Below are 16466 nucleotides of genomic sequence, written 5' to 3' on the forward strand. Positions count from 1 at the left end.
GGCTGAGGCAATCAGGTGACAGCACAGCCTCATGTTTTTCTGATGACATCATCTAGTCACCTGACAGTTGCGTCCAATCAAAGACTTCGACAATCATGTGACCCCCAGATCGTCTGCAGGTCCTGTAATTACCTCTGGAGCTGCCCACACTGGGTCCTCAGGGGCCACAGAAGGGGAACATAGCGCTATTTATTCATTTTTAAAACGATCCAGTCCTAAGCAGACCTTCCCTCTATGTCACCGCGATTTCAGCAATACCAAACTTGTGTCATTTGTTTGTTTTTTTAATAAAAAAAAAAATCAGACCTTTGTAAAAAGAAAAAAATTGGTTTGTATCGCCTCTCACTGAGCGTCCTAACGTGTCTGCTCCTATATGACTGGCGGAGCTGTGTGGGGGCTTGTTGTTTTATTAGTACGGTTTGGGGGGCTACATGCTGCAATTTCATCACTTTTCACTTAAATTGTTTTTGAAAAATGTTTTCAGATTTTTTCTAGTCCTCTTGGGGCCTTGAGCCTGTGGTCATTTCTTGTACTATATACTGCTATACTATGGTATAGAAGAATGTATTAAAAAGGATGATCTATGACAATGAAATATAAGACTGACCGTCACGTGCAAAGAGGAAACTGGTGTGCACAGGTGCAAGCTAAGAGCAGCCATCAACATACATAACTAACAAAGTAGCACTCTGATGCCCAATATTATTATTATTTATTAGCATAGCACCATTAATTCCATGGTGCTGTACATGAGAAGGGGTTACATACAGAGTTACATACCTCCCAACTTTTGAAGAAGGGAAAGAGGGATAAAGTTTGCGGCGCGCAACGCGGCAAATTTTAGGCCACGCCTCTAACCACACCCATTTCACAACTAGTCACACCCATATCCACATCCCAACCACACCAATTTAGCACTGCTGATCACACTGTTTCATAAAGAATATAAACAAAAAAATATGGCCACACAGTGCTCCATACTGTATAATGGCCACGCATGATGCTCCATACTGTATAATGACCGCACATGATGCTCCATACTGTATAATGGCCACACATGGTGCTCCATACTGTATAATGGCCACACGTGATGCTCCATACTGTATAATGGCCACACGTGATGCTCCATACTGTATAATGGCCACACGTGATGCTCCATACTGTATAATGGCCACACATGGTGCTCCATACTGTATAATGACCGCACATGATGCTCCATACTGTATAATGGCCACACATGGTGCTCCATACTGTATAATGGCCACACGTGATGCTCCATACTGTATAATGGCCACACGTGATGCTCCATACTGTATAATGGCCACACATGGTGCTCCATACTGTATAATGGCCACACGTGGTGCTCCATACTGTATAATGACCGCACATGATGCTCCATACTGTATAATGGCCACACGTGATGCTCCATACTGTATAATGGCCACACGTGATGCTCCATACTGTATAATGGCCACACATGGTGCTCCATACTGTATAATGGCCACACATGATGCTCCATACTGTATAATGACTGCACATGATGCTCCATACTGTATAATGGCCACACATGGTGCTCCATACTGTATAATGGACACACATGATGCTCCATACTGTACAATGGCCCCACATGATGCTCCATACTGTATAATGACCGCACATGATGCTCCATACTGTATAATGGCCACACGTGATGCTCCATACTGTATAATGACTGCACATGATGCTCCATACTGTATAATGGCCCCACATGATGCTCCATACTGTATAATAGCCACACATGATGCTCCATACTGTACAATGACCCCACATGATGCTCCATACTGTATAATGGCCCCACATGATGCTCCATAGTGTATAATGACCGCACATGATGCCCCATACTGTATAATGGCCACACATGATGCTCCATGCTGTATAATGACCACACATGATGCTCCATACTGTATAATGGCCACACATGATGCTCCATACTGTATAAAGGCCCCACATGATGCTCCATACTGTATAATGACCGCACATGATGCTCCATACTGTATAATGACCGCACATGATGCTCCATACTGTATAATGGCCCCACATGATGCTCCATACTGTAAAATGGCCCCACATGATGCTCCATACTGAATAATGACCACACATGATGCTCCATACTGTATAATGACTGCACATGATGCTCCATACTGTATAATGACCGCACATGATGCTCCATACTGTATATTGGCTGCACATGATGCTCCATACTGTATAATGACTGCACATGATGCTCCATACTGTATATTGGATGCACATGATACTTTGTACCGTATAATGGCCACACATAGCTACTCCTACACACGCGGCTGTGCTCCGTACACTTTGCACACACGGTTCCGCTCCGTACACACGTGCTCCGTTCCATACACCTCATACACAGCTCCGCTCCATACACCTCATACACACACGGCTCCGCTTCGTACACCTCGTACACATTCAGCTCCGCTCCGTACACCTTGTACACATTCAGCTCCGCTCCATACACCTCGTACACATTCAGCTCCGCTCCATACACCTCATACACACACGGCCCCGCTCCATACACCTCATACACACATGGCTCCACTCCATACACCTCATACACACATGGCTCCGATCCATACACCTGACCTCGTACACACTGCTACATCCACACTGTAAACACCTCCTGACCGCACACAAGGCAGCTTACTTACCTCATCCAGCAGCAGCACCATGGCAAGTTGGCAACCAGTGCCACAGCCGAGTCCTGCAATCTACGGATGTCCTGATCATGTGACCCCTGCTCCTCCCCTCCTGTGACCTCATCACAGGTCCTGTGCGCACAGAGCAGCCAATATGTGGTGTAAGGCTCTGCGGGTGCAGGGATGACACGTACCTCAAAAATGTGCCCTCTCTCTCCCTCTGAGCTGTACCGCGCACACTGGAAGAAAAACAGACTGCAGGGGAAGGGGCGTGGCCTTATCCCAGGGGGCGTGTCGGCTGCTTCTGCTGTCTGTGGGAGAAGCAGAGTCCCGTGCGGGACTGCGGGGCATAGCCTGAAAATCGGGACAGTCCCGCAGAATGAGGGACGTTGGGAGCTATGGAGTTATAGATATCGTTCACAGTAAACAAATTTACAATGACAGACTGGTGCAGAGGGGAGAAGACCCTGTCCTTGCAGGCTTACATTCTACAGGATGGTGGGGAAGGAGACAGTAGGTCGGGGGTGCGGCAGCTCTGACCTTGAGAACCACATTCACCTCTGCAAGAGGGTAGCGAGCCACATCCAGCTCATGTCCCCCCTCACAGTGGTGGCAAACAAAGCCTCATTATGGGTATAATGAAAACCTAAACTTTTCAACACAAATCACCCCGAAGCAATATATCAAGATCCAAGGGTTCCCACCAAACTCCCATTCAGCATTCTCCCATCATGCACTCTCAACTCAGTCACATCCAGCTTCAAGCACCTCCTCTGACCGGTAGTATCATCCTGTCTCCAGCGTACCATACTTACATTATCTCTAATCCCCCAAGACTTATATATGTGCATCCAGGTCTGCTCTTCTGTGCAGGGCTACCCACAAAGCTCACCATTTTGAGATGTGCTCTTCATACCAATTTACTAAATCTGGAGCAAATGCACCAAGCTGGCAGAGAGCCGCGAGCCACATGTGGCTCCCAATCTACAGGTCGGGGACCCCTGCACTATAGCATGCAAGCATGAAATGTGAACTGCATTACTGCTCTAGAAAATAGGGAAAAAAATAAGATACTTAGTGGCCAATCCATGCGCGCCCAGCAGCCAGTGACAAGGTGATATTATTTTGTTGGGAACCTATTTGTTGGCTGTATATGGAGATGGCTACTCTTAGTTTGCACCTGTACACACCTGATTTCGGTTTGGATGTGGCGGTCAGTCTTTTGATATTTGTATACTTAGGCTCTCTGACTGAGCACTCCACCCATCAGCCTCTTCCAGACTTCCTACCTTCCCATATAAATGCAGGCTTCAGGCTAAAGAGAGGATTCACATTAGGCATGTTCCCAGCAGAAAAAGATCACCTTGCATTGGGTTGTGTTGGGTTTGCATGAATTGGCTAATTTCTTCGCTATGTATCTTTTTTTTTTTTTTTTTTAGTGCAGTTCACATTAAATATATTTCACGTTTACATGCTATAGTGCTACAGAGTGCAATCTTATTTACAGTATTAGATCTATGAAGATGTGCCGTTAACATGTTTTTGTATATTTTTTAGGGTATGTTCACATTAAAAAAAAGCTGAATGAGGATTTTTCTTCTTTGGAAATTCTTTCGCATAGCCCTAAAGTGTTTTCTGTGCCTTTTTCATACTGTTTTTCTGTATGTTTTTCCCTGCTTCTAGTTTATTCCGAAGTTCATTTCTGCTCATTTTTTTCATGGAGAATCACCGAAATAATTGACATGTTCTTTTTTTTCCTGTAATAAAAAAGACATGGAAAATAAAGGTATTTATCCCCATTGAAATCAATAGTCCGAGTTTTTAGAGCATTTTTTGATTTTGTGAACATATCTGCCATACGTGGAGTTATGCGTTATACAGATGAAAGGCTAGGGGCACTGGATCACTGCCTGCACCCGTGCCCCGCTGTGACCAGGTAATGTATGCAGGTTATCTGATGGAAACAAAGAGAAAAGGAGTTTGTAGCCAGCTCACCGGTAAATCACCGCAGGTGCACGGAACTCCGCTGCAGGAAGACGATCCAATCATCAGAGAAAAGAAAAAAAAAAAGTTGAATTCCAGCTCCTTAAAACATGACGTTTATTGTATCCAAATAAAAAATCCAAATGTCCATGGTGTGCAACCTCCCACCGGTAAGTGCCTGGGATGACAGAGATAAACGGCTACGCGTTTCGATCGGAGTGATCTTTATCAAAGCCATACCTGGATCAGGCAGCTTCTCCTACTTATAAGGAGGCTCACCCAACCAGATCATTCATTTGAGTCACATGGCAATTTGACAGGTCCTTTCATCTAAAATCATTGTTCTATATGTAACAACATAACAAAAATAAAGGATTAAAATCACATTCAGCAATAATGTAACATAACTTCATGTCTTTTATTCAATCCTGTTGGGACACAGGTGTTCAATTGGAAAATCCAATATGCTTCTCGTGTGAGAAGCCGGCGTCTAATGTCACCACCCCGACTAGGGGTATTAACCCGTTCTATGCCCTGAACCTGAAGAGTGACAGTGCTGCGTGCATGGTGCCTAACAAAATGTTTGGATGCTGCTGATATATTCCTGTCATTATTCTGAGTGTTACCTATGTCATATAAGTGTTCCCTAATGCGTGTTTTCAATTTTCTGGACGTACAGCCCACATACGACAGGTTACACTCTATACATTTGATTTTGTATACCACATTGCAAGAATTACAATTGATGTACTGCTTTATATCAAATTTGATAGTTTCATCCGCATTATAAAATGTCTTTTCAATACTGGCGAATTTACATGTGCTACAATTTCGTGTGCCACTCCTGAAAAATCCTGGATAATTTAACCAGGTTCTGATGGATTTATTTTTGGAGCAGAACAAGCTAGGGGCTATTTTATTACCAATGGTCGGGGCTCTTCTCGACACCACATTAATGCCAGAATTTAGTATGTTATACAGCTGCGGATCTTCATATAAAATAGGTAAATATCTGTTGACAATATCTCTAATTCTAGCGAACTGCGGGCTATATTGAAAGCATATGTATGGCTTTTGTTCCATTTGTAAATTTCTATGCTTTTGTGCTGTAACTAGTTCTTTACGATCTTTTCCTGCTACTATTTTTTTGGCCCGATTAATTGTCCATTGAGGGTATTGTCGATATGTTAATTTATTTGCTATTTGCTCGATTTCACCCTTGAGATCTTTTTCTGAGCTGCAATTCCTTTTAATCCTGGTGAACTCACCCACCGGAATGGATTTAATTGTATGCCTGCTATGGCTGCTTTTGGCATGCAGTATTGTGTTACCCCTCACTGGCTTGTGATGTGTTCTGGTGACGATATTTGAATCTATTTGCCCCGTGAGCTCCAGATCTAGAAATGATATACTTTTGCTATCTGCCCTATGCGTAAATCTAATATTGTACTCATTCTGATTCAGGTACTCCATGAAGCGCGGTATGGCAGACACATCACCCTCCCATATCATGAGCGTATCATCAATGTATCTGCCATACCACGCCACATATTCCAAATACGGATTGTTCACGGAAAAAACGCACTCCATCTCCCAAAAGGACATAACCAAATTAGCAAGGGAGGGAGAGTATTTCGCACCCATGGCCACTCCAGCTTGCTGCATATAAAATTGATTATCAAATGCAAAAAAGTTACTAGTGAGCAAAAAATGTATTACCATCAGCAGATATTCAATCAAATCCTCAGAATACTGACTGAATTTGACAAGGTGATAATGGATCGCTCTTATTGCTAGATCGTGCGGGATGCATGTATATAAAGATATAACGTCGCAGCAGAGCCAGGAATAATTTTTTTGCCATATCTTACCATCAAAAATACGTAATACCTCCTTAGAGTCTTTTATATATCCAGGGGAACGTTTTACAAGTGGCTGGAGGAGAGAGTCTACCCATTGACAGAGTCTTTCATTGCAGGACCCGATTCCAGATACTATGGGTCGCATTGGGGGAATCCCCTCTTTTTTATGTATTTTAGGGACCCCATATATTATAGGAGTGACTGGACATTCAACTATTAGATATTCCATTTGTGTTTTAGTTAATACCCCCAGATCGAATCCCTCCTTGATAATGACATCTCTCTTTTTAATAATTTCTTGTGAGGGATTATTTGTTAGTTTCTTATACGTGATTTGATCAGATAATAGTTCCAGCATTTTTTTCTGATAGTCCACTGTGTCCAATACCACTACCACCCCTCCCTTATCTGACATTTTAATTGTAAGATCTGGCATATTTTGTAGCTCTCTTATAGCGTTACGTTTTTTTATAGATATATTCTTAGGGTTGTATTTATTATTAGTTTTTATTTCCTTGTTTAATTGTCTGAGTTCCCTTTCTATGTTTTCTTGAAATTTGTCCATACACTCAGATCTGGCCTGGATTGGATAATAGTAGGGATTTTTTGTAGTAAAATTCTTGGAAACATGCACCCGATCACTATCCAGCAATGTATCTGAGCTGAGATCTTGTAGCGCAATTAGTGCTACTTGTTCTTTAAAGTCCATCTGTGAGTACTCATTATCCACCATAGGTGGTGCTACAGATCCTTCCTGACTTAATTCCTCTTCAGTATTTTGCTCCTGATAAAAATGTTTTCTGATGGTCAGGTTGCGGATAAATTTATTAGTGTCCATAATTGTTGCAAATAGGTCAAAATCCTGGTCAGGAACAAAATTTAATCCCAAGGATAAAACTTGGACCTGTTCTGATGATAAACTTCTGGATGACAGGTTAAGTACATTCGTATATTCATTTATCTTTTGTGCAGTTTCTTGTTGCGTGTAGTCATTCCCCCGTCGTTTGTGTTTTCTCCCCCCCCGCCTGCTGCGTTTTTTGGCTGGCGGTAGTTATTTCTTGGGGTGTATACTCTGTTTTCATTCAGGGAAATGTCTGACGCACTGGCCTGATTGTCTGATGAGTCAGGGTCTGACGAAGTGAAATATACATGCGATTTTTCTTTGCTCTTAGCGTTTTTTCGTTTATGGCGAGATTGACTATACTTCAGTATCGATTTCGGGGTTTTATTTATATTAGTCCAGTTACCCCAATCATACACTTTATTAGTCGCATAATCGTCAGAGTCTCTAGTAAATTTTCTTTTTTTCCGATCCATGATTTGTTCCTCCAAACCCATTATTTTTTCTTTGGTTTGTGTCATAAGTGCATCAAACTGTGCACCTGTTTCAGATCGGAAAAAAAGAAAATTTACTAGAGACTCTGACGATTATGCGACTAATAAAGTGTATGATTGGGGTAACTGGACTAATATAAATAAAACCCCGAAATCGATACTGAAGTATAGTCAATCTCGCCATAAACGAAAAAACGCTAAGAGCAAAGAAAAATCGCATGTATATTTCACTTCGTCAGACCCTGACTCATCAGACAATCAGGCCAGTGCGTCAGACATTTCCCTGAATGAAAACAGAGTATACACCCCAAGAAATAACTACCGCCAGCCAAAAAACGCAGCAGGCGGGGGGGGAGAAAACACAAACGACGGGGGAATGACTACACGCAACAAGAAACTGCACAAAAGATAAATGAATATACGAATGTACTTAACCTGTCATCCAGAAGTTTATCATCAGAACAGGTCCAAGTTTTATCCTTGGGATTAAATTTTGTTCCTGACCAGGATTTTGACCTATTTGCAACAATTATGGACACTAATAAATTTATCCGCAACCTGACCATCAGAAAACATTTTTATCAGGAGCAAAATACTGAAGAGGAATTAAGTCAGGAAGGATCTGTAGCACCACCTATGGTGGATAATGAGTACTCACAGATGGACTTTAAAGAACAAGTAGCACTAATTGCGCTACAAGATCTCAGCTCAGATACATTGCTGGATAGTGATCGGGTGCATGTTTCCAAGAATTTTACTACAAAAAATCCCTACTATTATCCAATCCAGGCCAGATCTGAGTGTATGGACAAATTTCAAGAAAACATAGAAAGGGAACTCAGACAATTAAACAAGGAAATAAAAACTAATAATAAATACAACCCTAAGAATATATCTATAAAAAAACGTAACGCTATAAGAGAGCTACAAAATATGCCAGATCTTACAATTAAAATGTCAGATAAGGGAGGGGTGGTAGTGGTATTGGACACAGTGGACTATCAGAAAAAAATGCTGGAACTATTATCTGATCAAATCACGTATAAGAAACTAACAAATAATCCCTCACAAGAAATTATTAAAAAGAGAGATGTCATTATCAAGGAGGGATTCGATCTGGGGGTATTAACTAAAACACAAATGGAATATCTAATAGTTGAATGTCCAGTCACTCCTATAATATATGGGGTCCCTAAAATACATAAAAAAGAGGGGATTCCCCCAATGCGACCCATAGTATCTGGAATCGGGTCCTGCAATGAAAGACTCTGTCAATGGGTAGACTCTCTCCTCCAGCCACTTGTAAAACGTTCCCCTGGATATATAAAAGACTCTAAGGAGGTATTACGTATTTTTGATGGTAAGATATGGCAAAAAAATTATTCCTGGCTCTGCTGCGACGTTATATCTTTATATACATGCATCCCGCACGATCTAGCAATAAGAGCGATCCATTATCACCTTGTCAAATTCAGTCAGTATTCTGAGGATTTGATTGAATATCTGCTGATGGTAATACATTTTTTGCTCACTAGTAACTTTTTTGCATTTGATAATCAATTTTATATGCAGCAAGCTGGAGTGGCCATGGGTGCGAAATACTCTCCCTCCCTTGCTAATTTGGTTATGTCCTTTTGGGAGATGGAGTGCGTTTTTTCCGTGAACAATCCGTATTTGGAATATGTGGCGTGGTATGGCAGATACATTGATGATACGCTCATGATATGGGAGGGTGATGTGTCTGCCATACCGCGCTTCATGGAGTACCTGAATCAGAATGAGTACAATATTAGATTTACGCATAGGGCAGATAGCAAAAGTATATCATTTCTAGATCTGGAGCTCACGGGGCAAATAGATTCAAATATCGTCACCAGAACACATCACAAGCCAGTGAGGGGTAACACAATACTGCATGCCAAAAGCAGCCATAGCAGGCATACAATTAAATCCATTCCGGTGGGTGAGTTCACCAGGATTAAAAGGAATTGCAGCTCAGAAAAAGATCTCAAGGGTGAAATCGAGCAAATAGCAAATAAATTAACATATCGACAATACCCTCAATGGACAATTAATCGGGCCAAAAAAATAGTAGCAGGAAAAGATCGTAAAGAACTAGTTACAGCACAAAAGCATAGAAATTTACAAATGGAACAAAAGCCATACATATGCTTTCAATATAGCCCGCAGTTCGCTAGAATTAGAGATATTGTCAACAGATATTTACCTATTTTATATGAAGATCCGCAGCTGTATAACATACTAAATTCTGGCATTAATGTGGTGTCGAGAAGAGCCCCGACCATTGGTAATAAAATAGCCCCTAGCTTGTTCTGCTCCAAAAATAAATCCATCAGAACCTGGTTAAATTATCCAGGATTTTTCAGGTGTGGCACACGAAATTGTAGCACATGTAAATTCGCCAGTATTGAAAAGACATTTTATAATGCGGATGAAACTATCAAATTTGATATAAAGCAGTACATCAATTGTAATTCTTGCAATGTGGTATACAAAATCAAATGTATAGAGTGTAACCTGTCGTATGTGGGCTGTACGTCCAGAAAATTGAAAACACGCATTAGGGAACACTTATATGACATAGGTAACACTCAGAATAATGACAGGAATATATCAGCAGCATCCAAACATTTTGTTAGGCACCATGCACGCAGCACTGTCACTCTTCAGGTTCAGGGCATAGAACGGGTTAATACCCCTAGTCGGGGTGGTGACATTAGACGCCGGCTTCTCACACGAGAAGCATATTGGATTTTCCAATTGAACACCTGTGTCCCAACAGGATTGAATAAAAGACATGAAGTTATGTTACATTATTGCTGAATGTGATTTTAATCCTTTATTTTTGTTATGTTGTTACATATAGAACAATGATTTTAGATGAAAGGACCTGTCAAATTGCCATGTGACTCAAATGAATGATCTGGTTGGGTGAGCCTCCTTATAAGTAGGAGAAGCTGCCTGATCCAGGTATGGCTTTGATAAAGATCACTCCGATCGAAACGCGTAGCCGTTTATCTCTGTCATCCCAGGCACTTACCGGTGGGAGGTTGCACACCATGGACATTTGGATTTTTTATTTGGATACAATAAACGTCATGTTTTAAGGAGCTGGAATTCAACTTTTTTTTTTTCTTTTCTCTGTCTATCTGATGGAAAGCAGACATGGAGTGTATACACAGAGCATTTAAACCTGTAGCTGTCAATGTTGGACAACCATGTGGCCAGCAGATGTGTCCCTGTATGCCTCTTCTGGCACATAGGTGTCAAACGCAGGGGCATCCGTGCTTTCACCTTGTGCAGTCTTTCCATTTGTACTGCAGAGACACAACAAGGTAAAACAATATTTTACATTTTCTTGTATTCCATTGCTAGTTTTACAGAATCCATGGATATATTCATGATCAGGGCATATATTCACATTTGTGGGTAAAATTGCAAAAAAGCTCTCACAGATTTACTTTTTAAGATTAATCTGTGTTTTATCTTTTCCTTTTTTATACTGTTTTTGTATCCATGTCTTTGTAGTCTTTGTCAGCACTGTACTTCTGTAACCCCAGTGTTGTACCTGCATGTTCCCGCTCCCTCCTCCCGACAGGGACACCCACCTATTCACCCCCCAGGCCGCTCTGCGGTGTGTTCTTCCTCTTCTGTAACTACCTGCTCCCCTGGACCTGCACATGTTGCACAAGTCTCCCAGCGACGCACTTAGGGTGCATGCTCTGGAAATGCCCCCAGCCAATAGATGAGAAACAGGTATTTAAGGCACGCTCCCCTATAATGCTTCACATTTGGTTAGTAAGTGTTGCTGCAACCAGTCTGTTGCCAGGTCCCTGTTCTCTGTTTTATTTAACAATGTTGTGTAACCCAGAACCGGCTCCTGATACGCGTGTTGTCTGAACCTAAAACCACGCCGACAGTACCTGGACCTGAAACCACTCCAGCGGTACCTGGACCTGAAACCACTCCAGCGGTACCTGGACCTGAAACCACTCAAGTGGTACCTGGACCTGAAACCACTCCAGCAGTACCTGGACCTGAAACCACTCCAGCAGTACCTGGACCTGAAACCACTCCAGCGGTACCTGGACCTGAAACCACTCCAGTGCTACCTGACCCTGAAACCACTCCAGCGGTACCTGGACCTGAAACCACTCCAGCGCGACCTGGACCTGAAACCACTCCAGCGCGACCTGGACCTGAAACCACTCGAGCGGTACCTGGACCTGAAACCACTCCAGCAGTACCTGGACCTGATACCACTCCAGCGGTACCTGGACCTGAAACCACTCCAGCGCGACCTGGACCTGAAACCACTCCAGCGGTACCTGGACCTGAAACCACTCCAGCGGTACCTGAACCTGAAACCACTCCAGCGGTACCTGAACCTGAAACCACTCCAGCGGTACCTGAACCTGATACCACTCCAGCGGTACCTGGACCTGAAACCACTCCAGCGCGACCTGGACCTGAAACCACTCCAGCGGTACCTGAACCTGAAACCACTCCAGCGGTACCTGGACCTGAAACCACTCCAGCGCGACCTGGACCTGAAACCACTCCAGCGGTACCTGGACCTGAAACCACTCCAGCGGTACCTGGACCTGAAACCACTCCAGCGGTACCTGGACCTGAAACCACTCCAGCAGTACCTGGACCTGAAACCACTCCAGTGCTACCTGACCCTGAAACCACTCCAGCGGTACCTGGACTTGAAACCACTCCAGCGGTACCTGGACCTGAAACCACTCCAGCGGTACCTGGACCTGAAACCACTCCAGCGGTACCTGGACCTGAAACCACTCCAGCGGTACCTGGACCTGAAACCACTCCAGCGGTACCTGGACCTGAAACCACTCCAGCGGTACCTGGACCTGAAACCACTCCAGCGGTACCTGGACCTGAAACCACTCCAGTGCTACCTGACCCTGAAACCACTCCAGCGGTACCTGGACCTGAAACCACTCCAGCGGTACCTGGACCTGAAACCACTCCAGCGGTACCTGGACCTGAAACCACTCCAGCGGTACCTGAACCTGAAACCACTCCAGCGGTACCTGAACCTGATACCACTCCAGCGGTACCTGGACCTGAAACCACTCCAGCGGTACCTGGACCTGAAACCACTCCAGGAAAGGTCAGAGAGGCCCAGCGCCTGCGCACTGCAGTAGTTTGCTCTGCCCTCAACAGGACAGACAAAGTACGCCGGAGCCGCAGCGTGAAGACAAGAAGAGGACGTCATCTGTTGAAGATGGTAGGCTCCGGACCGCGACACCCATCGGACCGGACCGCCCCTGGGTGAGTATAATCTAACCTCTTTTTCTCATCTTTCAGGATACATCTGGGGCTTATCTACAGCATTACAGAATGCTGTAGATAAGCCCCTGATGCTGGTGGGCTTAGCTCATCTTCGTTTTTGGTGGTGATAGGTTCCCTTTAACGAGCCTTGTCACATGACTTAGGATAATAGCCAAATCAGATTCTCAATTTGCAGACACGGTGTTTCGGGGTACTGCCCCTCATCAGTGCAAAGCGGAGATCTGGTTTTGCTGAGTGAGAGGCGTCTGACCGTATCGATATACACAGCTGCAAACACAAAGTGATCTCAGAGTTAAGGTCCCTTCACACTAAACGACGCTGCAGCGATACCGACAACGATCCGGATCGCTGCAGCGTCGCTGTTTGGTCGCTGGAGAGCTGTCACACAGACCGCTCTCCAGCGACCAACTATGCCAGTAACCAGGGTAAACATCGGGTTACTAAGCGCAGGGCCACGCTTAGTAACCCGATGTTTACCCTGGTTACCATCCTAAAAGTAAAAAAAAAACAAACGCTTCATACTTACCTTCCGCTGTCTGTCCCCGGCGCTGTGCTTCTCTGTACTGGCTGTGAGCACAGCGGCCGGAAAGCACAACGGTGACGTCACCGCTCTGCTTTCCGGCCGCTGTGCTCACAGTGAGTGCAGGAAAGCAGAGCGCCGGGGACAGACAGTGGAAGGTAAGTATGAAGCGTTTGTTTTTTTACTTTTAGGATGGTATCGAGGGTAAACATCGGGTTACTAAGTGCGGCCCTGCGCTTAGTAACCCGATGTTTACCCTGGTTACCAGCGAAGACATCGCTGAATCGGTGTCACACATGCCGATTCAGCGATGTCTGCAGGGAGTCCAGCGACGAAATAAAGTTCTGGCCCTCTAGCCCCGACCAACGACATCACAGCAGGATTCTGATCGCTGCTGCCTGTCAAACTAAACGATATCGCTATCCAGGACGCTGCAACGTCACGGATCGCTAGCGATATCGTTTAGTGTGAAGGTACCTTTAGGCAGCCATCACATTAGCAGTATTTGGTCAGTATTTTGCATCAGTATTTCTCAGCCAAAACCAGGAGTGGGTGATAAATACAGAAGTGGTGCATATGTTTCTATTATACTTTTCCTCTAATTGTTCCACTCCTGGTTTTAGCTGAGAAATACTGATGGAAAATACTGACCAAATACTGACAGTGTGACGGCAGCCTTAGTATAAAGCAACTGCAACTCCTTCAGGCACCAGCAACCTACAGCCCCCTAGATGGAGTGAAACCACAACTACCAGCATTCCCTGATAGCCACATTCTGTCAGTCAACTGCCAGAGCATGATGGGAGTTGTAGTTTCCTAACAGCAGGGTGCCAAAGTCTCTGAGATTCCTTGTGCTAGCAGTATTGGAGAAGTGATGTAACCTGAGCCCTGTCCTAGGGAGGAAAGAAGAGGCAGCAGAGCATTGTGGGAATGAACAGGAAATCGGTGCAGAACCCTGGGCTGAGAGCTGAGGATTCATGTGGTTTGCTAACAAGAAGGAACATTTTGCTGTGCTGCCTGTTCACACTCTTCTTCTAAGAACTTTTGCTCTGGGTAAGAATATTACATGTGTACATTTTTTTTCTATTAAATTTCTACTGTTAATGCAGGGTCAATATGATAATGCTATAGTGATGCACGTTGCCTTTCACAAATGCTGAAAATGACGGATTCCTGGCAGGAAGGTAACTTGGTCAAGATTTATCAGACACGTGAAATGTTTCTTGATGCAAATGACACTTTCATAAATAATAGTGTAAATCAATAACGTCCCCGATCTGCGAGAGCGGGGAACGGACCGCGTCCGAGGCGCGCCAGGAAACACCGGCGCGTCGCTAGCGCGTGCCGAACATGGCACGCGCTAGTGCTGCGCGTTCCCATTGCCGTGAATGGGCGCGCTAACGGACGCGTTGCACGGCGTTACTTTCGCCGTGCAACGCTGTCCGTTAGCGCGTTCCCATTAACGCAATGGGAACCTAGCTTAATAAGGAGTACTACAAGACAAGTGCAGGTGGGGTCTATACAACGTCCCTCTCCAAAGCTGCCGAAAACAAGGACGACGTGTTGCAGAAAAAGTACTCGATGTGGATTCCACCCACTGAATCTTGAATCTGCATTTTCTATAATTTTGCTTGAAAAATGCAGAGTCTTACCGCTCCAGCAGAGTGGATGGGATTTATAGAAATCTCGTTCCCGCTGCTGCTTTTTTTCCTCAGTGTAAACTGTCCGGCTGTTGCATTTTTGAAATCTGCTACAAGTCCGTTTCTCTTAAGCTCTATATGGAATTTCCTCATTAAATTGCTTAAGTTGTGGAAAATACGCAGGTAAAAAAAACGCTATGTGTTTTTAGTGCGTTTCCACTGTACTCAACACATGAATGTATCAATTGAATTTTGTCAAAATCAAATACCAGAAATATCAAAAACAAAGCAGCTCGATAAAACCCCTTAATAACCGTCGATAGGCATTAAAAACAGCATTTCTTAAGGGGCTTTAGTCCGATTGGGGATAACAAAATAGCAATAGCGGCCGAAATTCCCGCAGTTGACACCCTGTGGTATCGGACCAGGTTGATTAACCCCTTAAATACTGCTGGCAATCACAACAGCAGTGAGTAAGTGGCTGAAAAGGGGGTTAAAAAAATCCTATGGCAGGATCAACCACCCTCCCATGAATGTAATCGCGGGTGCCGATTGATGCCACGGTACCCTGAAGTCATCCGATGACCCCAGGGTGCAGTAGTCTGTGAGATCCAGTTATATGCGGGATCTCACAGGTTGAGTCAGTGACCCACTAACTGCTCTCATTTTTTGTTGTACACAATCACTGAAGTATATGAGAACAGTGATCAGAGTGAAAATGATACATGTCCCACGGTGGGACTAAGTGAAAAAAAGTTAAAATGTGTAAAAAGAAAACAAACAAAAAACGCACAAAAAGCTGTGTTGCCACTAAAAACGCAGACTTTCTGATAAAACTAACAAAAAAAAGTAAACATAATTGGTATCGCCACTCCGGAACAATCTGGTTTATAAAACTGGCAAGTTATTTATTCTGTACGGCAAATACAGTTAAAAAAGTAATAAAAAACAAACCATAAAAGCTCACTTTTTCATCATACTGACGCACAAGAAATTGAATAATAAGTGACCAAAAAATCATATGTAAAAAAAATGGTAAAAATAAAAACGCCAGCTCTCAGAATATGACGATACAAATACAAAATTCATT

The 16466-nt window shown here is 43.8% G+C and overlaps 1 protein-coding gene across 2 annotated transcripts in view; it reads left to right on the forward strand.

Moving 5' to 3' along the window:
* Nucleotides 1-14635: 14635 nt before the first annotated feature.
* EXTL2 (exostosin like glycosyltransferase 2) overlaps nucleotides 14636-16466 on the forward strand; it is a 28526-nt gene continuing 26695 nt past the window's right edge. Inside the window, exon 1 of one of the 2 annotated variants that reach the window (XM_069737403.1) lies at nucleotides 14636-14789. The gene's annotated coding sequence lies outside the window, so the exon portion shown is untranslated. The remainder of the gene's footprint in view (nucleotides 14790-16466) is intronic. The other variant, XM_069737404.1, reaches the window with a different exon arrangement.

The sequence above is a fragment of the Ranitomeya imitator genome, chromosome 8 (genome assembly GCF_032444005.1).
Source record: "Ranitomeya imitator isolate aRanImi1 chromosome 8, aRanImi1.pri, whole genome shotgun sequence".
NCBI lineage: Eukaryota > Metazoa > Chordata > Amphibia > Anura > Dendrobatidae > Ranitomeya > Ranitomeya imitator.